The sequence below is a fragment of the Crocuta crocuta genome, unplaced genomic scaffold (assembly GCF_008692635.1).
Source record: "Crocuta crocuta isolate KB4526 unplaced genomic scaffold, BGI_CrCroc_1.0 scaffold16, whole genome shotgun sequence".
Taxonomy (NCBI): domain Eukaryota; kingdom Metazoa; phylum Chordata; class Mammalia; order Carnivora; family Hyaenidae; genus Crocuta; species Crocuta crocuta.
In genome coordinates this window covers 2477611-2502273 of record NW_027531893.1, presented here as the reverse complement: position 1 = coordinate 2502273, position 24663 = coordinate 2477611, and the positions used below count along the sequence as shown (strand labels likewise).

The 24663-nt window shown below is 36.8% G+C and overlaps 1 long non-coding RNA gene across 4 annotated transcripts in view; it reads right to left on the bottom strand.

Annotated features, from left to right (window-relative positions):
- Window positions 1–24663, bottom strand: part of LOC144239300 (uncharacterized) — a 238106-nt gene that overhangs the window by 210989 nt on the left and 2454 nt on the right. For all 4 annotated transcript variants that reach the window (XR_013337375.1, XR_013337378.1, XR_013337376.1 and 1 more), the window contains exon 2: window positions 17745–17841. This is a non-coding gene — a long non-coding RNA (uncharacterized LOC144239300). The remainder of the gene's footprint in view (window positions 1–17744; window positions 17842–24663) is intronic.

Sequence of the window (24663 nt, the reverse complement as noted above, 5' to 3'; positions counted from 1 at the left end):
TAACTTTTATGCAGCCTACAGAGATATTATGTCTAGGAAAATCTATGAAGATCATGTTAGGCAGAATCATTTACACAAAAGATGTCCCTCACATCAGCAGTACTGCTGTGATCTTCAGGAAGAAGGGTCCTTAATAATAGAGGTGATGGACATAATCATTGACTCATCCAGATAAGGATAGGGTCTGGAACCACAAACACAACTCAAAACGGGAATAGAATTCACAATATGAAAACATTCCCTTTAAAATATACACACACTTAAGGGGCACTGGTTGGCTCAGTCTGTTAAATGTCTGACTCTTGATTCTGGCTCAGGTCATGAGCTCAATGTTCTTGAGATTGAGCCCCACATCGGGCTCCATGCTCCACATGGAGCCTGCTTAGGATTCTCTCTCTATCCCTCTGTCTGAGCCTCTCCCAGCACTTTCAAAATAAATCAATAAAATATGCCTCACTCCAACGTGTAGCCAGCTGTCACACAGAGGTATGAATAAAATACACACACAGAACTACAGTATCTGAACATTGAACTTACCATTTCTTACTCTCATCAGAGCTTTAGTTCTGGTTTCTACAGTTTAAAAGGGAAGATTATAAGCCTTTTCTATTGGTTTGGTTTCTACATCTTCAAATACTTCGTAAATTTAAGTAAATCTTCAAACAATTTTTCAGTTTTAGTTGAAATACGTCTATATTTCCTTAGGTCTTCTATGGTCTCCAAAATCAAACCGACATTCCCTATGTATCCCACAGCACCTGTTCCCCTCCTAGTCATTGTAGGAACCATCATGAAAGATATTAGAATAAGAAAAAAAATTCTCTTTTCATAAGAGTGACTTTGATTTGTTGAAATAACTTTTCTAGGCCTAAGATGAAGTCACTCCTCTCAGGATGCCACATCACAAACAAGATTGACTAGGGGGCCCAGGCCATCACGTATTTTCTATTTTTCCCTTCCTTGTTCTTTATTCTTTACCCTATAAGAGCTTTCTGCCTTTGGCCTCATTTTGCACTTCTCCAAAAGAAAATTATCAGCTTCATGAAATGTTAAATAAAGTTTGTTCATATCACCTGTCTTCTTTAATCATTTTTTCATAGACTAATGATCATGTTTTCATTACACATAAGGAAAAACTTAGCCAAATACTAGTTTATGTTCAATGCTAAAAGATGTATGTCATTTTTTTTAAGCTAACACCTTACTATACTTATTTAATTTAATCCCTATCACAACTCTGGAATAAGTATTGTTGTCCTCATTTTACAGATGAGGAAACTAAAGACCAAGATAGTAAATAATTCATCCATATTCACACAGCCTGTGACAAATGAAGGTCTCTGACTCCAAATTGGTTCCCTTACGTCATGTAACTGCACTGCCTTTCAGTGTATGAATTATGCACACCAAAGCCAGATGGTGCATATGTTCTAAATTTGCAAAACATTTCATCTGCCTAGCAAAAAGTGTGAACAAGAAGATAAGGACATAGTTAGTCATCCTTTAATATAAAAATATTGGATTGCACGAGGGGCACCCTTTCCCTCAAACACAGAACAAGAAACTTGATAAAAATATACAGCTCAAACAAACATGGATTTTTAATAGAAAAACAAATGTAAAAACCAAGAGAATGTAATATAGTTAAAATATAGTTAAAAAGCAGAGTATTATAGGTAAGTTAGCAGTTGAAAATTTGTCCATTACTACTTAGTACCAAGTGTTTTAAAAAATACTATTTTCTGTCTATACACTTTTTAAATATTTATGTTTGACTCACAAAAAGCAATATATACATTTCATATGACTTTGCCTTCAAATACTTCTTTCATGCCTTTTTTTTCTTTGAGAATTTCTGCTAAAATTCCCTTTAGAAAGCACAGATTTTTCCTTTCAGCCATGGAATCCATCTGTTGTTATGTACAAAGCCAAGGAAGACTAGGATAGAATTTCGTTGGAACAAGTAGGGAATATTTCTGATCATTTTTTGAACAATTTGCTCTTTTTAAACAAATATACCTGGCTTAATATAAATTAACAGCTGGTCAGTGCATGACACAACATAATAACAAGTTCCACCCACAAACTAACAGCTTGCATTTTAGGTACTAAAAAAAGGCAGTCAAATTTACTCATTAATTTTTCAGTGACAGGAAAAAAAAACTTTTAGCATTTTTTAAAGAATCTTTTAAATATACCTTAAATGTAAATAAAATTAAACTGGACACACACATTTTAATGTAGGTACATATGAAAGAGTAAGCTCCTTCTGGACTCTAAATTGTTTCCAGTAGTTTCATGTTAGTCCTCTCCTCTCCATCTATCCCATCCTCTGCCATAAAATTATGTTTCTTTAATATACAAGCCATACCTTCTTTTGTTTATTTTTTTAGCAATGTGTGACACACTAAGAAATGTATATGTGGTCTCTGCCTCTGTTCATGGCATAGATCTCCTAAAACCCTTGGAATTTCCTGAGTAATAAGGATGAGAGGGGCATCTTTGTTAACTATGAGAAGTCCTGTTTAATGATACCTGAGTGTATGCTAATGAGGTGATACTTGCAGAAAGGAGACTGGTTGCCAAAGGGATCGACTGTTGAAAGTTGGAAATTTCAGCCCCAACTCTTTATCTCCAGGGAGAAGAGAGGAGCTGGAGATTTACTTAATCTCCAACGGCCAATCATTTAATCAGTCATGCCTATGTAATGCAGCCTCCATAAAAATTAAGTGGTTTGGAGAGTTTCAGGATAGGTGAACATATGGAGGTGCTGGAAAGGTGGCATGGCAGGAGAGGACATAGACACTCCGTGCCCTTCCCCATACCTTGCTGTATACATCTCTTCCATCTGGTTGCTCCTAAGTTACATCCTTTTCAATAAAGGTTGAGTAAAGCACTTTCCTGAGTTCTGTGAACTATTCAAGCAAATTATCAAATCCAGGAAGGGGGCTGTGTAAACCCCTCATTTACAACCAGTTGGTCAGAAGTACCAGAGGTCTGAACTTTCAAGTGGTGTCTGAAGTGCGGGGACAATTTTGTGGAACTCTATGCTTTAACCTCTGGGGTCTACGCTAACTCCAGGTGGTATCAGAAGTACTGTGAATAAAGAAACAGTTTTCTTCTTTTACCATAGAATTAATACAGGAGCAACGATAAAAATTCTCCCTAGAAATGTTTAAACGAGCAAGTGAATGAATAAATGACTGACAGCAACAATGTCAACAATAAGGAAAACCAGTGTAAACTTAACATATGGATGAAAAAATTTAAGTTAAGTGAAACATTTTTGGACTATAGAAAATCAGCTCAAAGAATACAATATATGAAGTTAAACATCATAATCATCTTCTTTATTTTTTTTTTCCTTCAGTCTTCTTATAGAGAGGTCTGTTGATTTTTAGGGCCTCACACAAAATTTTTATAGCATATAAAACAATGTTAAGCTATTAATGTACTAAAATGTTTACCTACTTTTGCACATTCTGAATTATCTCAGTATTTTTATTTGTTTTTGAAATGCTCTCTACAGAGACCTGATCCAACTTCAGGAAAAGAGTGATATAAGATGCCCTACCATCCCTACTTTGGAATGAAGGTAAAGAAGTAAACTTGTTGTTACTCAATATTGTTCATTTTTTAGGCTTTTATCCTTTATTTTTTTCCCACATAATAGTGGCATCATAAAATGTCTGCATTCTTAAATATTGGATCTTTTGGTATTTTTAATTCTTGGCAGATTTTCACCCTTGGGTATTTTTTATCCATGGGGTTTAGAGGTGGGGGTGAAGAGAATGGGTATGTGACCAGGGCTATGATGGGCAAATGGAGGTTCCATTTATCATGAGTGAGTGGAGATCTACTTAAATTTCTTACTAGCATTATACTATTTAGGTCATTTATTAACTCAGGGAGAATTAGCATTTATGAATTGCATCCTTATAACCTAGAGCATGGTAGTGCATTTTCCATTTGCTCAAATTTTCTAGACTGTGTGGGTCGGCATGTCTCATGAGGAGTTTTTTGTAATTCTTCAGATGTACACATTTTATACTAAGTATATTCCTACCTACATTATCTTTTTAGCTGTTAACGAAAATCTTTTTTTTTGTTTTGTTTATAATTATCTAGATTTTCTTTACCTATCCTTTTAATTTTTAAGCACTTTTTTATTATACACACACATATCACAGAGTTGGGGTATGCTGTGTGATCAAAACAGCAATCATTTTTAATAGACGAGTTATAATAATTTACATTTATCAGTATGACAGATATGGGTGATCAATTAAATTATTTGATATCTTCTCTGTATATCTTCAGTATTCGTTCTGTTGTCGGTTTTCTTAGTTTTTGGTATATGTTTCTCCTGAGTAGTGTTATATTCTACTCATTATCTACATAACTTTATTTTTGAAATAATCATTTTCATTTTAGGCAATATATTTCCAAATTTCCTTCTGAAAATTATTAATACATTTTATCTGTACCTCCTTCCATTTCCTTCTGCATCTCATTTTAGGTAATTTTAATACCTTAACATCTTTCTTAGATTTTGTATTTGTGCTCATATAATTATATATATATATTAATTGGTTTATAGGCTATCTTTATCTAATAAAAATAAAGAAATTGGTGCATTTACAGAAGCTTCCATTTTCTTTCTCCTTTGCCTCCTACTGTTTTTTATTATATGATCACCTTCCTTGCTTTCTAATTTTTCCTTTGGTTATGTTGTGGCTATCAACACTGACTTCCCTTTCAAGTCACCTGCAAACATTTTGAAACATACCAATGACTGGGCTCCAGCCCAGAACTATTAAAGAAAACCCCACAGACATGGATTTGGGGCACTGGTATGACTTCAGAGTTCTACAAGTGGTTCTAATAGTTGGCCAGGCTTGAGAACTGCTGATTCACATGATGATATTATTTTACCGTTTTCATTTACTCTGCCAATTCAGTTTCCATTATCTGGTGCGTCACCATTTCTTTATACTCTTCCACAAAGAGGCAGTTTTCCTTCTGTTGGTTTTCATGGTGAAAGCTTGACAACTTTCCAGCTTTTCATAACAACATTTTATTTTTTTTAAGTTTATTTATTTTGAGAGAAAGAGTGCATGGGAGGGGCAGAGGGAGACAGAGGGAGACAGAGAATCTCAAGCGGGCTCCACAGTGTCAGTGCAGAGCCCGATCAGGTTTCGAACCCAAGAACAGGTAGATCAGATGTGAGCCAAAATCAAGAGTCAAATATTTAGGGGCGCCCGGGTGGCTTAGTCAGTTAAGCGTCCGACTTTCGCTTAGGTCATGATCTCGCGGTTCGTGGGTTCGAGCCCCGCGTCGGGCTCGGTGCTGACTGCCAGCTCAGAGCCTGGAGCCTGTTTCAGTCTGTGACTCCCTCTCTCTCCGACCCTCCCCTGCTCACTCTGTCTCTCTCTCTCCTAGAAATAAATAAAACATTAAAAAAAAAGAATAAAAAAAGAGTCAAATATTTAACCAACTGAGCCACCCAGGAGCCCCATGACATTTTCTATTGCAGGTTTTGCTTCTGTGGATTTGTTTTCCTGTTCTCTTCTTCCATTTTTTGGTAGTATCTCCAATAAAACCCTCTACTGACAGTTCTTTATTTCTTATTTTAAGGACATGAGTTTTTTCTGGGAAAGAGAGTTCCATTGAGTCAAGGTTTCACAGATAATATACAACACATACAGTAGCACAACATCCTTTGGACAGAAAAGCTCTGTGCTTGGTTTACTGTTTTTGCTTGTCACCATCTTAAAGTTTTAATAATTCCAAACAAAAGTCTCCACATTTTCGTTTTGCATCAGTCTCTGAAAATTATCTAGTCAGTCCTGTACTGAGGGAAGGGAAAGGGAAGTTTCAGGCTGCAAGAATTTTCCCAATGATCCCAGTGCAGATGGGCTATATAGGATTTTTATACTTGCCTTCCCACTAGGGCTAAAGAGACCACCCTACTTCCTAGAAATGTGGCTTCTTCATCAAGTGGTTTCTGGTTTAGTCTTGAGTCGTCTCTTAGAAGAGAATCACAGGAAAGTCATAAAGCAGGTTGGGTAGCACATTTTGACTGTTGCCAACAAGGAATTTAGGATAGAATGTGTCTTCTACAACTTTCTTAAGTTTGCGGGTGGGAGGTCCTGCTTCCTACTCCTGTTCTGACCACTGCTTTGCCAGCCCTCTCTCCACTTTGGGAACCTAATGTCTTTGTTGCTATCCAATTTAAGAGAAACAAATCGGTGTTTGTAGTTTTAGGTTTTATTCTCCTTATTGCTTTCGATGGTTTATAGGAGAAAAATAGGTATATCTGAATTTACATGGCCATCTTTAAAAGTATATCAACTTTCTGTGACTTCATGGTTTATATATATTTTCTGAAGGCAGCATATAACCAACAGTCTATCTTTTAGATCTGTGTATGGGAGTTAAGGGGAGGTTAATCCGCTTACATTTACTTTTACTGATATATTTAACCTTCTTAATTTTTATATTTACCAATATAAATACTGATATATTTAACCTTCATTTCTTTCCTGTCTTCTTGCCTTCTAGTGGCATTTTTTTAAATCATATTTTTCCCTCCACTACTGATTTCAATGTTACTCTATTTTTATTATTAATGGCTATTCTACAAGTAACATGTATATTTAACTTAACAAGATCAAAATTAATCAGGATCTACCTTCTTTTTAACATACACGTAACACACAGGGCTTTTTTAAACTCCTATAGTACAATTCCTATGTAATGTATTTCTCTTGTCCAGAAATAAGTTTAATCTAGTTGTTCACTAACCCCACAAATTAGACATTATTATGGTTGATGATTTGTGGCTAACCCACGTTTTAAAATGTCTCAGTTTTTCATTCCTAATTGCATCTTAGATTTTGTTTAGTCTGAGCTAGATTTTTTTCTTCTCTCTGTATTATTTCCTTCTAAGAATGTGTACTTGTAATTAACTCTGTTTCTTGTTTCCTTGAAGAAATATTCCTCAATCTTGAGAAATAAGTTTGCTATGTATATGATTCTATGTTGATAGTTTTTTTCCTAAGCCTTATTAAGATATGACTTTATCATCATCTGTTTTTTTATTGTTGCTTTTAAGAGACCTGCAGTGAATCAAACCAACATTGCAGTATAGGCAGGCTGTCTTTCCAGGCATTTTGTATCTTCTCTTTAACTTTGGAGTTTTGAAGTTTGCTAAATATATCTTGAATTGGATTTATTTTTATTTACCCTTAGGGGATTTGAGATGCTTTCTGAACCTGATAATTTATGTCTCCTCAATTTGGGAATAATCAGCCATTATCTCTTCAAATATTATTTCTTTCCACTCTTGCACTTCTTCCCTTTGGGGACTCTTATTAGATGTATATAACCTTTTCTCATTCTACTATCCATATATCCTAACTTGTCTTTTCCATTTTCTTTCTCTTTGCTGAATCCTTAATAACTTCTTTAAATTCATTTTATAGTTTCAATGGTTATATATATTTTTTAATTTTTGAATTTCTGGTTTGTTCTCCAGATTTGCTTTGCTATTTTAAATCTTATCACTTGCTTATCTTTTTGCTTTCCTATTTGTATCTCCTCAAATGTATATTCATAAATTGTTTTATATTTCTGATCATTACTATGTTTGAATCCTTGAAGGTCTAATTTTGTTATTTATTGTTTCTACTGACTCTTGTTCATAGTAACTTATCTCCTCTTCTGTTCTGAAATCTTGATTTATTAGATCATTTTTTTCTTTTGGCTTTTATCTAAGAAAATAGTGTTGGAGAGGCGCCTGGGTGGCTCAGTCGGTTGAGCTTCTGATTTCAGCTCAGGTCATGATCTCACCGTTTGTGGTTTGAGCCCCGCGTCCGGTTCTGTGCTGACAGCTCAGAGCCTGGAGCCTGTTTCAGATTCTGTGTCTCCTTTTGTCACTGCCCCTCCTTCACTGTCACATGTGCTCTCACTCACGCATGCGTGTTCTCTCTCTTAAAAATGAATAAACATTAAAAAATTTATTAAAAAAAAGAAAATAGTGTTGGATAGTAGATGAAGGCACATCATTTCAAAGAAAATGTGGGTTGTTAATGTATCTTTCTGTTGATCTATCTTTCAAATTTTTCCTTCTCGGTTTCTCTGTACTTTTCCCCCAGAAATTTCCTTAGATCCATTTTCCAATGTACTAACACTTTTTTTCAGTTATTTACTCTGCTCTCTAAATCACCCATTGTTTATTTTAATTAAATAATCATAATTTTTCATTTACAGAAATTCATCACTATGCTTCATGTATTCCTGTTCTATTTTCACACTGCCCAAGTTGTTCCTTTGTTTCTTTTTTTAAATTCCTCTCTTTCACTTTTAATAAAATACTAGTACATATTTATTTGGTGTATAAACCCACACACTAGAAAGTACCCCTGAAATGTTAAAATATTTGTTGGCGGGTTAAATCCTATCCTGTAATTAAGTAAGAAATCATAAGAAGAATTTATAATAACTGAAGAATTGCCTCTTTTGCTACTATCTTGCCTCTGTCCTTTAGCGTGTGGAAAAGAGCTACAGCAATTACTTTACAATGACATATATTTTTATCACCAGCAGATAACATCCACAATCCTTCATCTTGATTTCTGACTGTAGGACGGAGGGGTATTTAATCTCTCACTGAGCACACTGCACCCTGGGGAACAGAACTACCCTCATGAGTGGATTCAGCTCCCTCACTGTCCAGTGTCTCTGGTGCCAGGGACTGTGTCCATGGAGTCTGCCTCAGATTCTAATTGCAGCGCCTCATTATCTTTGTAGATAGAATGCAGTCTTTTGCTTCAGGCATAGCACTGTATGAGGACGCAAATACAGAAAACATTTCTTCATCCAGCTGATAAATAGCTACTCCCTTTTTTAACCTCGGGTTTTAAAAATTATCTCTCTCTGGTCCAAAAAGCTTGGATCATCTTTGATAATGGAATCTGGACAGTTTTTACAACAGGCCTGTTTTACTTTTTAGATGCTCAAGGCTCTGAATTGTTTGTTCATTACCTGTTATATCTTCTTTACCACTGAGGTTTGTGAAATGGCCTCCCTTAAATTTTTATTGGTGCCCCTGGAAATTCAATAGTGGCTTGCATTTCAACTATTCCCTTATGGATGTCAGCTATTTTAAAATCCAAGTCACTTCATTTTAAACTTCAATTTCCATTAATTCTGAACAACTGATCATCTATTTTACCCTCAGGATTGTTTTTGGTAATTAATCGCATTGCCACATAAGCAAGAACAAACCAAGCTGGAATCCCTGCATTCGTTAATCCTAAACATTAAGCAGAGATCAGCCCTGCGGACATAGGGAGCTGTTAATGTGATCATTGATCACATGTGGTTATTTAAATTCAAATTTAAACATAAATTAAAAATTCAGTTTCTCAGAGAGTCTAGCCACATTCTGAAAGCTCAGGAACCACATGTGGCTGGTGGCTACCATAGTGGACACTGCGGACATGGAACATTTTAAGCATCGCAGAGAGCTGTACTAGAGAACACTACTGAAGAAGATTAACCATTTCATTCAAGGACCTCAACTGTGACTCTCATGCTGAAAACAATATCTTTGTGAATAACAGTGGACAGAGCTTTAATCCATCAGAGCACCATGCCCAAGTTCCTTTCTACTCCTATGAGTGACTTCATCAATTTCATTAATTATGTAAGTAGGAACCTCATAGTACAACATAAAACTGGTACCTCTTATTCCATTTATAGCTACTATAATAAAATCACACTTCACAGTGAATTTTCATGAATTAAATGTGACCATACAGAGTGCCAGCAACTGTCCTTTTTAAAGTAGTTCTGATCCATGAAGAGTTTTAAACACATCAACCTTACAATTTATATTTTTAAGTGCAGTCATATCTCTACCATCATCCCTTTTACAGTCATTCAAAATAACACTTCTAAAAACCTCCTGTAAAATGATATTAAAGGACTCCATTCATATGGAATGAACTCTAGAAACTCATTTCATTATCCTCCGTATCCAACAGTATCTTGTTGATGGCTTTATTTCTGGAAATTTTAAATGTTCAGAATTAAAATGAAATAATCTTTCTTTCCAAGGTGCATACATGACTGTATTTCAGTCTCTCAGAAGGCAGTAAATAATGTCTGACTTACCTGTTTTGTGAAACCAATTTCTTTTGCTCATGGCTGTACAACCTGCCTATTCAGTGGGTGGAGTTCACTGCCACTTTGACGCCGTGGCAGGAATCCTGAGATACTACAGTTTTTGCAGATCTTTCCAGTATAACAATCTGACTTTCTGGTGCTTCTGCATCCGTCAGGATTAGAGTATGAGAAGACACTTGTTTGTATGTTTATATCATGTTAACACATTCTCCATCAATCATTCCTGAGTATACTACTCCAACAGCCATTCCAGAAAATATCTCATAATGAGAGGGTACAAAACCTCCACTGTTTGCCAGGAAACCAGGCTCACCAATACCACCTACTGCAAAAAACTACAAAGGAACTATGTATCATAATATTAGTCATCTGGAAAGAGACGCTTAACTGAACCATGTTTAATGGCTCCTTGTAACCATTTCTTTATCAGAGAAACCAACCTCTCTTCTCAGAGAGTATGTGGAAGTTCCACCTGCTGTGGTAATTTTCTGTCTATTGTCAAACCACAAGCAAGAAGAGACAGTGTGAAGATTTTGCTTCAGTGATCACGGTGGCCATCGCTTCAGGGTCACCTAAAGAAAACTCTTGATTTACTCTGGCCTAAGTTCACAGTCACATTGCTAGAGCTCACCCCTACTTTCCACAGCACTTACCACCTCCCTAAGTGAGTACAGGAGTCTACTCTGGCAGGTGGAGGCTTGGTTCCCAGTGAGGGAATCACAGGGAACTCCCTAAATCTATATAAGTATAATGTTTAAGGTCTTTCTAATTATTCACATATTTCTGGTTCTTATGGTAAAAATTATCCTATTTTCAAAACCTGATACTCTTATTATAGTTCTTCTTATGTTGTATGTAGTTTTTAACTGCAAGCACAAAAAGTGTGTGTGTGTGTGTGCATGAGAGAGAGAGAGAGAGAGAGATATTTCATAGAACCTAAATTATGCAAATATCCACACACCAGGGTTTTTATAAATTCGGTACCAGTTTTTATATTCATTACCTTCTGATTTGGAATCTTCTACTGGGGCCACTCCTGCTTAGGAACTTAAACTATTAAGTAGAAAACATCACTATCTCCCCATTTGATTTTAATCATAAATTATACTCAAGTTTGTGCCATACAGGAATTGAGTTGGGATTGTAATCATCAATCAGGAATATGTACTATTATGAAAAGGGGCAAAATAAAGGGAAAATAACAGGAATGAAGGAAGGGAGGAAGACAGGGAAGAAAGAAGGAAAAAAGGATTCAATGATTTTTTCATGCGACAAATATGGCCTTACATGAATGAGCTCTACCCTTGTTATGAGGACCATAAAACAGTTTCCTTTTCTCTGGAAAGAAAAGATATATTCAATAACAGTCACTAATTTATCCTAAATAATAGTTGTTAGATTTCTCCTGGATACAAAAAAAAGAGATAGCAGGAGGCTGGTTTTTAGAGACTGTGAGCTTTAGAAAACAAGTCAGTCCTCAGCCTCCAACTCACCTTCTTCCCTGGCCCTATCTCTTTTCCCCACCATGAGAATTAAAACTCTAGGGGCGCCTGGGTGGCTCAGTTGGTTAAGTGTCTGGCTTCGGCTCAGGTCATGATCTCACGGTTTGTGGGTTTGAGCCCCACGTCGGGCTCTGTGCTGACAGCCAGCCTGGAGCCTGTTTTGGATTCTGTGTCTCCCTCTCTCTCTGACCCTCCCCTGTCCACACTATCTCTCTCTCTCTCTCTCTGTCTCTCTCTCCCTCTCAGAAATAAAAAGACACACCAAAACCTCTAGCTCCACCTTCCAAATCTCATAAGCCATGTTGTTATCAACACCTGTTTACTGCTTTGATCTCTCTACCCCTTTTTATTTTGGCACCTGAAATTTACCTGTCTCTGTTGAGTTCAACTTTATATTGTTTTTTAAATTTGTTTTTAGTTTTTAGTTTTTTAAATATAAATTATTTACATTTTTTGTTTCTTTTCTCTCTGTATTCTTATTTTATTGATTCTCAAGTAATTTAACATACAGTAAAATCTTCACTTCAGGAGTAGAATCCAGTGATTCATCACTTACATGTGACACCCAGTGCTCATCCCAACAAGTCCCCTCCTTAATGCCCATTACCCATTTTCCCCAGCCCCATCAACCCTCAGTTTGTTCTCTATATTTACAAATCTCTTACTGTTTGCCTACTTCTCTATTTTTATCTTATTTTTCCTACCTTTCCATTATATTAATCTGTTGAGTTTCTCAAATTCCACATATGAGTGAAATCATGTGATATCTGTCTTTCTCTGGTTGACTTATTTTGCTTAGCATAATACCCTTCAGTTCCATCCACATTGTTGCAAATGGTAGGATTTCATTATTTTCCATTATTGACTAGTATTCCATTGTGCATATATATATGTATATATATATACACACACATATATACACCCACACACCACATCTTCTTATCTCTGATGAACATGGATGCAAAAATTCTCAACAAGATACTAGCATATCAAATTCAACAATGCATTAAAAGAATTATTCACCATGATCAAGTGGCATTCATTCCTGGGTACAGGGCTGGTTTAATATTCACAAATCAATCAACATGATCCAGAACATTAATAGAAGAAAGGATAAGAACCATATGATCCTGTCAATAGATGCAGAAAAAACATTTGACATGAGGCGCCTGGGTGGCTTAGTCGGTTAAGCGTCCGACTTTCGCTTAGGTCATGATCTTGCGGTTCGTGGGTTCGAGCCCCGCGTCGGGCTCTGTGCTGACTGCCAGCTCGGAGTCTGGAGCCTATTTCAGAGTCTGTGTCTCCCTCTCTCTCTCTGACCCTCCCCTGCTCACACTGTCTCTCTCTCTCTCCTAAAAATAAATAAAAATATTTAAAAAAAAAAGCATTTGACAAAATACAGCAATCTTTCTTAATAAAAACCCTCAAGAAAGTCGGGATTGAAGGAACATAACTTAACATCATAAAAACCCTATATGAAAGGGCCACAGCTAACATCCTCAATGGAGAAAAACTGAGATCTTTCTCCCTAAGATCAGGAACATGGTAGGTATGTCCACTCTCACCACAGTTGTTTAACATAGTGTTGGACATCCTAACGTCAGCAATCAGACAACAAAAAGAAATAAAAGGCATCCAAATTGGCAAAGAAGAAGTCAAAACTTACACTCTTTGCAGATGAAAAGATACTCTACATGGAAAACCCAAATGACTCCATCAAAAAACTGCCAGAGTTGATACAGGAAAGTCACAGGATATAAAATCATGTACAGAAACTGGTCTCATTTCTATACACCTACAATGAAGCAACAGAAAGAGGTATCAGGGAATTGATCCTATTCACAATTGTATCAAAAACCATAAAATACCTAGGAATAAACCTAACCAAAGAGGTAAAAGATTTGTATGCTGAAAACTATAGAAAGCTTATAAAAGAAATTGAAGAAGTCACAAAGAAATGGAAAAACATTCCCTGCTCATGGATTGCAAGGACAAATATTGTTAAAATATCAATACTACCCAAAGCAATCTACATATTCAATGCGATCCCAATCAAAATAGGAACAGTATTCTTCACAGAGCTAGAATAATCAATCCTAAAATTTGTATGCAACCACAAAAAAAAACCTGAATAGCCAAAGTAATGTTGAAAAAGAAAACCAAAGCTGGAGGCATCACAATCCTAGACTTTAGCCTGTATTACAAAGCTGTAATCATCAAGACAATTTGGTATTGGCACAAAAAGAGACACATAGATCAATGGAATAGAATAGAGAACCCAGAAATGGACCCAAAAACATATGGCCAACTAATCTTCCTTAAAGCAGAAAAGAGTGTCTAACGGAAAAAAGACAGTCTAATTAGCAAACGGTGCTGGGAAAACAGGACAGCAACATGCAGAGGAATGAAACTGGACTACTTTCTTACACCATCCACAAAAATAAATTCCAAATGGATGAAAGACCTAAATGAGAAACAGGAAACCATCAAAATCCTATAGGAGAAAACAGACAGCAACGTCTTTAACCTCAGCCACAGCAACTTCTTACGCGACATGTCTCCAAAGGCAAGGGAAATAAAAACAAAAATTAACTAATGGGACCTTACGAAGATAAAAAGCTTCTTCACAACAAAGAAAACAATCAAGAAAACTAAAAGGCAACCAACGGAATGGGAGAAGATCTTTGCAATGACATATCAGATAAAGGGTTATTATCAAAAATATATAAACAACTTACCAAACTCAACCCCTGAAAAACACATAATCCAGTGAAGAAATGGGCAAAAGACATGAATAGACACTTTTCCAAAGAAAGCATCCAGAATGCTAACAGACACCTGAAAATATGCTCAACATCACTCAACATCAGGGAAATACAAACCAAAACCACAATGAGACACTACCTCACACCTATCAGAGTGGCTAAAATTAACAATTCAGGAAACAATAGATGTTGGCGAAGACGTGAAAAAAGGAAAACCCTCTTCCACTGCTGGTAGGAATGCAAACTGGTGCGGTCACTCTGGAAAACAGTGTAGAAGTTCCTCAAAAAATTAAAAATAGAATAACCCAGGACCCAGCCATTGCACTGCTAAGAATTTATCCAAAGGATACAGGACTGCTGATTTGAAGGGGGACAAGCACCCAATGTTTATTGCAGCACTATCAACAATAGCCAAATTATGGAAAGAGCCCAAATGTCCATCAACTGATGAATGGATTTTTTTTGTTTGTTTTTAAATTGTACTAATATTGTTTCTAAAATTATTCATTACTTACTATATAATTAATTTGTATGTGTGGCAAATCTTTTAGCATTGATTATGGATTTATTGACATAGAACAAAGTTTTCAGGACTTAAAATATCAATAGTAAAGGGAGAAGGTAAAATCAGTTAAAAATAAAAAAGTGTCATCGTTTATAATTGAATTAAATACTCTCTTTGTGGGGCATCCGGGTGGCTTAGTCAGTTAAGCTTTGACTCCTGATTTTGGCTCAGGTCATGATCTCATGGTTGTGAGATCAAGCCCTGCATCAGGCTCTGTGCTGACAGCACAGGGCCTGCTTAAGATTTTTTCTCCTTCTCTCTCTGCCCCCCCCCTACTACCACACACAGGTGCGTGCTTGTACTAGCATGCTATCTCCTCTCTCTCAAAATAAATAAACATTTAAAAAACTGCTTATAATAGAGCTTTTTTCTTTAATGAATAATAAAAACTGGTACTATATCAATCATTTAGGATTATTATCTGTAAGCGTTAGATTTGATCTGGATTTCAATTATTTTCAAAGAACCCTCACCAATTAGGCTGCCATTCTGTCTTATATTAAGTACTTCTCTGGGTTTTTAACTTTTTTTTTCATTGTTTATCATGTTTCTTTATCATGTTGTCTTTCTCAACTATGAATCTTACCCTCCTTTAGTGACTATGATTCACTTTCAAGTGGACATAATAGTTCTTAATATTGTGTCTCTGTTGACTCTATTTTTTTTTTTAATAGTTTATTGTCGAATTAGTTTCCACATAACACTCAGTGCTCATCCCCACAAGTGTCCTCCTCCATGCCCATCCCCCTCTCCCCCCACATCCATCAGTCCTCAGTTTTTGTCAGCATTCAAGAGTCTCTCATGGTTTGCCTCTCTCCCTTTCCCCCACCATTTCCGCCCTTCTTCTCCCCCTTGTTCCTCCGTCAAGTTCCTCCTAATCCTCCTATACGTGCAAACATATGATATTTGTCCTTCTCTGCCTGACTTATTTCGCTCAGCATAACACCCTCAAGGTCCATCCATGTTGCTACACATGGCCAGATTTCATTGTTTCTCATTGCCATGTAGTATTCCATGGTATAGATAAACCACATCTTCTTGATCCATTCATCTGTTGATGGACACTTAGGCTCTTTCCATGTTTTAGCTATTGTGGAGAGTGCTGCTATGAACATTGGGGTACATGTGCTCCTATGCATCAGCATTTCTGTATCCCTTGGGTAAATTCCTAGCAGTGCTATTGCTGGGTCATAGGGGAGTTCTACTGTTAGTTTCCTGAGGAACCTCCACACTGTTTTCCAGAGGGGCTGTACCAGTTTACATTCCCACCAACAGTGTAGGAGGGTGCCCGTTTCTCCACATCCTCGCCAGCATCTAGAGTTCTCTGATTTGCTCATTTTAGCCACTCTGACTGGCGTGAGGTGGTATCTCAGTGTGGTTTTGATTTGTATTTCCCTGATGAGGAGGGATGCTGAACATCGTTTCATGTGTCTGTTGGCCATCTGGATGTCCTCTTTGGAGAAGTTCTGTTGACTCTATTTTAACATTGACTAACCCTGTTATATAAGAAATCCTGACAGCGAGGGGCTGGTGGGATTAATGTGGTAGCAAGCGGTCACCAAGCCTGTCGTCTTCAGCACATACATATACCTGCATGTGCAACCATGTGCGGCCAGCTCTAAACAGCACAGAATGAAAGAGGGCTGCTCCCCTCAACTCGCTTTCTCATCTGATTCACTCAAAGATAAGAAAGAACAATGAAGGCAATAAATTAAAACAAATTTAACACTGCAGATAACTATAAATCATAAAATATCGACCTTCCACGTGTCACCTGGGCTTCTGGGGAGATTATCTATAAAGCTAGTCATACAACCAGAAAATAAACAGGACTCATGAAATTTCCTGAAACTGACTCCAATGTTATGAAATCATGTGTGGTGTGGAGGGTTGTAGCAATTATCCGCATGGGTCTTCCACAGAAGAAGGTGAGGAACCCTTATGCTGAGATGAAGGGCAAGGTTTTTAATAATTTGGAAAATATTTCCTGAGAGACCAAGCATTTGAATCCACTGTCTTTCTGGAAATGAAGCCTTTACATTTAATAATTGCTAATATATGATTCAACTTATTTCCTTGTTTTCCTGCTTATTTCTCTCTCATTTCATCTTTGGGTTAGGGGGGCAGTTAGAATTATTTTTTTAGGGTGTGTCTAGGTGGCTCAGTCAGTTAAGCGTCTGACTTTGGCTCAGCTCATGATCTTGCGGTTGATGAGTTCAAGCCCTGTCAGTGCTGTTGACAGTGCTAACAGCTCAGAGCCTGGAGCCTGCTTCAGATTCTGTGTCTCCCTCTCTCTCTGCTCCTCCCTCACTCATGCTGTGTCTCTCAAAAATAAACAAAAACATTTTTAAAAAGTTTAAAAAGGAATTATTTTTTTAATCATACTTCGGTTCTATTTTCTCAAACTGCATCCTTTTGCTTGACTTCTCCCACCGACTTTACAGCTTTACCTCACTCATAAAACCTCGCTAAGGGCTTGTGCACCATCAGGATTGCCATTCTTTCTTAGTCAGGCTCTCTCCTCAACAGGGGACACAGGAGGCTAGGGAGATAGGTTTGTAGATAGTTACAGTGAGAGGAGGAAGAAGGAAGTCGTGGTGGGACGCCATGACAGCACAGCAGAAGAACCTATGTGGTTGTAACTCTAGGTTTAGTCATGGATTTGCTCATCTCTAATTTAAAATGGGAGCTTTAAAATGATGCCATTTTAATCTTTACCTGAAATTCAAAGGTCTTCTGATTCCTCTCCACCAGATATGTGCTTCATTGAATACTCATTCTCTTTTGAAATGTTAAACTTCTTTTCTTCCCGTGACTAAAAGAGGAGGGATGGAAGACAGAATGAGCACAGCTAGAATCACATTTGGAAATACAGTAGAGTTGAGTCACCTCCAGATGGTGGCTTCTATTTCCTCTTCAGAAGTTTTCTGCTGAGAGTTGAGAGTGTAAGGGTGGAGACAGGTCAGTTATTTAAGGAGTGGAGAAAAGGAATAGAATAGTGTGTACTTGAAGAACAAGCTGACCTGGAAAATGAGACCAGGTTTCTTGCATACTTGGGATCCATTTTGAGCCTGATGATTATAAATTTATAATGAAATCCATATACCCTATTTTGGATTTTTCTTCCAGTGCTCTAGCTGTCACACAAAGGCATAAAGAAATAGATAACTGGGTTCATTCTAGTTTGGCATTTTGTCAAGCAAGGGGAAGTGAATTGGCAACAGGAAAATTAAAATGATGGATTGTAGAAATGATGAGGCTAGAAAGGGAGGTGGAGACAGGAGAAGTCTGACAGATGGGAAGAAAATGTGAGGATAAATGGACCAGAAATCACAATAGTGTTTAAGTACCATCCCAGTACAATCAGTTAAATAAGGAAGTTGGAAATATCAATTGTGATTAAAGAGTGGATTATTTAAATAGCACTTTGGAAGGCAAAAAGGCTGTAGGTGAAGAAAAGTTCCATGCTGCGCATGGAGTGAACATGTTAGTAAGGTGGAATAGAAGTGAAAATAATCAGAGAAGAGGAAGCATATCAGTTGGGGTAGGAATACTCCCTCCACTCATGGAGTTAGACAAAGACCAGAGCTATGTTAAGGAAATACAAAATACTATAGGAGCCTATGAGATAATCTGTGGGCTTCTTTAACATAGTTTTAATCACCGTAAATACCTGGTACTTCTTTGTCTCCATGAGCATAGAAACTATATTTATCTTGGTTATCTCCAAGATCTAACACAGTTCCTGGAACACAGAAAGGCTTAATAATTGTTTACAGATGAATGAATGCATAAATAAATGACGGAATAAAGGATGCCGTGGAAGGTGATGGTAGCCACTTTCTGAGATAACTACCAATGAGATTTGGCTCCTAGAGTTCACATCCTTATGTACTTATGTCCCCTATTTTATCAGGGCTGATTTGTGTAACAAGTAGACTATGGCAGAAGAGAAAGTGTGTCAATTCTGAGGGTAGTGTGTAAAGCCTATAGCCTCCATCTTGGATTACTTCTGCTGACAGAAGACACATCATGAGGAGCACATGGTAGAAACTGAAGTTTCCTGCCACATCCATATGAATGAACTTGGAAGCTGATCCAAATGCCACTCAAGCCTTCAGAGATTGGAGTCTCAGCCAACAGTTTGATTACAATCACACGAGAGATCTTGAGCCAGAACCACCCAGCAAAGTCATTCCTAAATTCCTAATCCTCAGAAACTGTGTGAGATAATTATGTTAGTTTTTTTAAGGTGTTAATTTCTGAAGTATTTTGTTATGCACCAATACATAGCTAATACAGATGGTAAGCTATTTTCACAGAACATTTCATGATTTGTTCTTCACGTTTACTCCACCCAGATGAAGGTCCCCCACACTTCCACCATCCTCCTGCCCCTCCTTTTGACTGGTATCATTTTAAGAGGAGTCCTTGCAGCCTGTAGGTGCATGGAAGAATCAGGAAAAAAACAACTGTTCCTAGTCTCAGGGCATAATTTACATGTCCTTCTATTTGTGCATAGAATCATAAACAATGCCTCCACTTTTTACTCTATATTATAATAATTTTAAGCGTCTCGTATTTCTCCTTTAGCAACAAAATGTCACATGAGTACGGATTTTGTATTTAAAGACATAAAATATTACTATGTTATGGCGCAATGACTTATTTTCTCATTTTGTGAGATTATGTAGCTGCTGCAAAAGGTGTAAAGACTTCTGAAATTTCAATGGTTTCCCAATCCACACAGATTTATTGCCATTTGTGGCATGTTTCTTCAGTTCTTCTCAGAAGCAAAAGCAAGTCAGTATAAGCCATAATTGACACAAGCCACGAAATGCACTTTCAGCACAGGATGGCTTCACTAAAATTTAGTTTTGTTCATTCCATTTTAATTCTAAGCAATTAAAGCTTCAATAATAATAAATCCAAAAATAAATTGAAAATTTTAGGGATAATTAATCAGGTGCAATAGAATTCCTGCTTATGTATGGCTTTTAAATCATCATATTGTTTAAAAAATGAAGTCTTAGACAATAAAACATTATATTCAGGATAGTTTAAAAAGGTCAATCTATCTGTCAGAAAAAGCAGTTAAATGAATTAAAAGGAATGCTGCCTATTTTGCTCTGTAAAACAAAATAACACTATTTTATAAAAATATTATTTTACCATATGAGATTTCTCATCCTATCTGTATAAAATATAGTGACATATAATAACCAAAATTTTAGATACTATCATTTCCTCTACATATGTGATGAAGTACAAAATGTTTTCTTTGTATCTTACTTAAGGATAATAGATATTAAAAACATGGACCTATCTTTATTTATGAGATTGAGTGGATATTATGCATTTTTTGCCAAATTTATATATATGAAAGATATGATAAAGAAGATATTATCAGTTTATATAACAATCTCACTTACATATCTATCAAAAATGTTTATACTTATGTAGTGTTATCCTATGTCACAGTAATAAATTATGATCGAGTTTTACATTTGTTATAATAGATGATATTCAATTCTTTGGTTAGATTTGACTCTTAAGATAGTTTACTTTGAAGGACAATTAGCATTGTGAAATTTGCTCTAAAATAATTTCAACACACATTTAAACTTGTCCTTGTTCACCTACAATGCAGGCTTGCATCATTATATTTTGCAACTCACTTATCCTGAATGACAGCTTGAAAAATCAACACATCGGACAGAATGGAGGGCTCATAATTCTTAATAAAAACCCTATTTCCAAAATAAAAAAAAGCATGTTCTTGGATACACTAAATAGCTACTTTTTATTTAAAAATTTTTAATGTTCTATTTATTTCTGAGAGAGAGAGAGAGAGTGTGACCAGGGGAGGGTCAGAAAGAGAGGGAGACACAGAGTCTGAAGCAGGCTCCAGGCTCTGCGCTAGCTGTCAGCACAGATCCCGATGCAGGGCTCAATCCCAAGAACCATGTGATCATGACCTGAGCCGAAGTCGGACGCTTAACCGACTGAGCCACCCAGGAGCCCCAATAGCTACTTATTAAAAATATGTTAAACATAACCATAAGAACCGTAGCTGAAGAGTCGTCTCATTTGCTTATATATGTATACGTTTGTAGTAGTGACTTCCTCACTTTCACACCATATATACAGATAGCAAAACTGCAACAGATACATGCACACACACACTAATGTCCATCTGGCTAATATTCATTAAAATGGAGCCTGCTAGCTCCTTGAGGGTAAGGTTCTTGGTACCGACCTTCTCTCCCCATCCCCAGGGTATATAGCACAAAGTACAAAACAGGTGATTAATACACATTTTTAGTTGAGTTGACAATGTTCACGCAAACATTTTTTTCAATCTGATAGCTTTTTTTTTTTAACGTTTTATTTATTTCTAGGAGAGAGAGAGAGAGAGACAGCGTGAGCAGGAGAGGGTCAGAGAGAGAGGAAGTCACAGACTGAAACAGGCACCAGGCTCCGAGCTGGCAGTCAGCACAGAGCCCGACGCGGGGCTCGAACCCAGGAACCGCGAGATCATGACCTAAGCGAAAGTCGGATGCTTAACCGACTAAGCCACCCAGGCGCCCCTCAATCTGATAGCTTTTTATCTGCTGCTAGATCTTACTTTGTGTTAACTATGTTAGAGATATATTGCAACTGAATTTATTTCTGTTCCTACTGCTAAATATTACTTTAGGCATTTTTGTTCTGCCAAAAAACCTCATGAAGATAGACATAAAATAACTCCACCATTAAGTTAACGACACTAGTGTTAACAAAGCAAAAAATATATATTGTAATGGATTTTATTCCCATCGGATATACCACTTAGGTAGGCACATTGTGTATCTGGGTGTTCACGAAAAAGAGCTCTCAATCTCCAGACATACTTGACCGAGACACCAGATCCCAGGCTTGCACGTGAGAAGAGATCAGCCAGTTCACCTCACCAGGTGGTCCACTATTAGGCTTCTAGCAGGGCTCTGAAAAGTAGCAGTCTTCTGCTTCCTCGCTTTCTTGGTACTCCCAATTATAAATGCACCCCTATTCATTCAGATTATTTTCATGAACATTACTAAGGAAAACTGGCAAAGTTTAATGATTTAAAATGGGAAATTTCACATTTTTCATAATTGTATAATAATTATACACTCTTTAAATAGATATATAGTAACTGCATCTAACTCTATAAATGTCTGTAGATCTTAATTTCCCTTCTCAGGGTCTGCATAGAAGCCAAGTTGAGGTTTTCTTCTCCATTCCTACTCTGTCCAGAGGAAGGATTCCCTAAATTTCCACTGTCTTCCTTGGCCCTACTTTTGACAGGCATCATTCCATAAAAAGTCTTCTCAGTTTAAGTATGTGGAGGAAGTCAGGATAAAACAATTGTTTCCTGGTCTCAGAGGATAACTTACATTTCTCCTAGTTTGTACATACATCCATTTCTCTGTCCTCTGCCCAGAAGAGGTCCCTACACAGGCATCTCTTCAGAACAAATTGCTATAGAAGTGAGTATGCCCTTCAGCTCATAATCTCATATCTATGAATTTATCTTCAGCACAAAAATTTTAAAGGAGATGACTTTAAACATTCAGAATTACACTCCAACAGTGTTCATAAAAGCAAAAATTGGAAAGAGTCAATAATCACAATGGGGAAATTTTTAATAAAATTATGATTTAGTCATGTAATGAAATATCAAGGAAACATTAAAGTTATGAACATTAGATTGTAAAATATAAAAATCTGCTGCCTCTGATTCAATAAGGTATCTGTACAATGAGGAACTTCCAAAACAGCTGCCAGTCCCAGAATTATGTCACCTTGGTGCTATTTGCAATGAAAAGTAGGGGGACCACATGCCTATCCACACTCCCTTCCAAAGAGGTCTCCCTCAGGTCATCTGGTGAGTGTAATTCTAGCTTCAAGTGAGTCTGAGAAATGTAGCTTTTTTGTTTTTTGTTTAGCTTTCCAGCTTCTGCATCCTGCAACCCTACAAGGGGTTAGAATACATGTTGAGGGAGGTAATCCACAGGATGTGTTGCTGCTGTTAGGAAATCAACAGTTGCTTTTATCCAGCAGAGTTATATAGGTGGGGAAGAGCCAACAAGGCACAGGTATAGGATCAATGGGCATTTTTCAGGAAGCATAATTACTAAAACTTGCATATTCAGGAAAAATATTTATTATTATTTTAAAAGAAAATGCTTAATTATAGAATGTTTGCCAATGCCTAACGTATTCTAAAGTCCTGTCAAGTGAATGAAATCAGAAATGATAGAATTGTCAGCTTAGTGTAGTAGAAAGTGGACTAAGTTAAGGATCAACAGATTCATATTTCAGTTCTGGTTTTATTACCAAGTAAATAGATTACTTAGTAACTTAGTCATTTAAGTAAATAACTAGTTACTTATATGGTATCTCTGAGTAATACCAATTTATTGAAATATAGAAGAGATTCTAAGTTTCTTTCCTATTCCTCAAAAGTGTTAAATTTCAACATTATTATCATGATCATCTAATCTACTGAATTATGTAAATTTTAGTTTATTTAGTCTTATTTTTGTGAAAAGGAAAAACCATTTGTGCCATATAAACCATATGTGCATAGTTACTCTTCTTCTACAATAATGATAATCCTTGGAAAACTAGATTGTATGAACTTTAGAATATTCCATTTGTCTTTTTTCCCCAAAAAATCTTTATGCTGTGCTGGAATCGCTATGGTATCTTATAATTGCTCATTACTGGGAAATTTATTTTTCTTCCTTGGATAAAGAAAGGAACTACTGGGGTGCCTGGGTGGCTCAGTCGGTTAAGCGTCTGACTTCAGCTCAGGTCATGATCTCACGGTTCGTGGGTTCGACCCCTGCGTCGGACTCTGTGCTGACAGCTAGCTTAGAGCCTGGAGCCTATTTCAGATTCTGTACCTCCCTCTCTCTCTGACCCTCCCCTGCTCACGCTCTCTCTCTCAGAAATAAATAAAACATTAAAAAAATTTTTTTAGAAAGAAAGGAATTACTATTTATTGAGTATATGCTTGATCAGACACTGTGTTAGATAGTCCTGAAATGCGATCTAAACTACCCTTCGGCTATAGAAAGCATTAAACAATCATACCAGGTGGATTTCCATGGGATTTTTAAATATACAAAGAACATCCACAAACTTTATCTCACTGAATCCTCATGAGAATCTTGTAAGATATAAAATTTTTACCAAGGAAGGGAAGTGAGCTTTAGGTCAGTAATCTGCCCAAGGTCACACAGCAAGCAAATGATTTGAGTCTTGACAGGTCTCTGTCTCAAAACCCACATCAGCCTTTTAACTACAATATCTTGTCTACTGCACATGAAGAAAAGCCTTCGTTAACTGACACTACCCTGCTAGAGTTCATTTTCCCCTTTTGCTCTGGGCACGATGGCTCAATTCCAGGCAAAGCCGGCACTTGCTCCCAGTTTGTTTCTTTCCTGACTGGCGGCCTACAAAATGTAGTCACTGCCTTTAACAAAGATTGAAGTTTTCCCTTGCTAAGGAAGCACCCTAATACGATCAATATATGGCAGCACAGAATAATTTTACTTCATTTTATTTTACTTTGATTGAATTAACCAGAAATTATTGTTCTGACATA